We start from the raw sequence: 668 nt of genomic DNA, 5'->3' as shown, positions 1-668 counted from the left end.
CCATGGGATGGCGGTGTCAGTGGGACGCGAGGGTGAATCAGCCCGTTCACGTAGAACGGCGTGTAGCCGGTAGACGGTTGCACTGCATTGTTCTGTGCAAACTCTGCGAGTGACAACATGGCGCTCCGGCTCCTCGGCGTCTCGACGCAGACGCTGCGAAGAACGTCTTCGATGACGCGATTCACCCTTTCGGTTTGACTATCGGTCTGCGGATGGTCCGCTGACGACATTTCTAACTTGGTGCTAAGTACCTTGAAGATAGTCACCAAAATTTTCTCGTGAAACAGGGGTCTTTATCAGCGACAATCGACTCTGGGAATCCGTGTTGTCGGAAAACACGATCTACAAACAGCGTTGCTGTACCGACTCCGTCGATGGTGTCTGGCACCGCCGCCAAATGATCAACCGGTCGACGTATACCACGACACCCATGTTGTCCGTCGAATCTTTCGGCAGGCCAAACACAAAGTCCAACCTCATGGACTGTCAGCACCCAGTGGGTTCCGGTAAGCTGGCCAGCGACGCAGGCGCATTTGGAGAGGGTTTCACTCGTTGACACAACTCACACGTGCGCACATAGATACTCGACCTTTTAAAAACTTGGGCCAACAAAAGTGGGGACTCACAGAGTTGTACGTTTTTTCACGACCGAGATGACCACTGAGTGT

The sequence above is a fragment of the Plasmopara halstedii genome, assembly GCF_900000015.1.
Source record: "Plasmopara halstedii genome assembly, contig: Scaffold_484, whole genome shotgun sequence".
In the NCBI taxonomy this organism is placed as follows: domain Eukaryota; phylum Oomycota; class Peronosporomycetes; order Peronosporales; family Peronosporaceae; genus Plasmopara; species Plasmopara halstedii.
The sequence above is the reverse complement of the archived record's forward strand: the minus strand, read 5'-3'. Positions refer to the sequence as shown.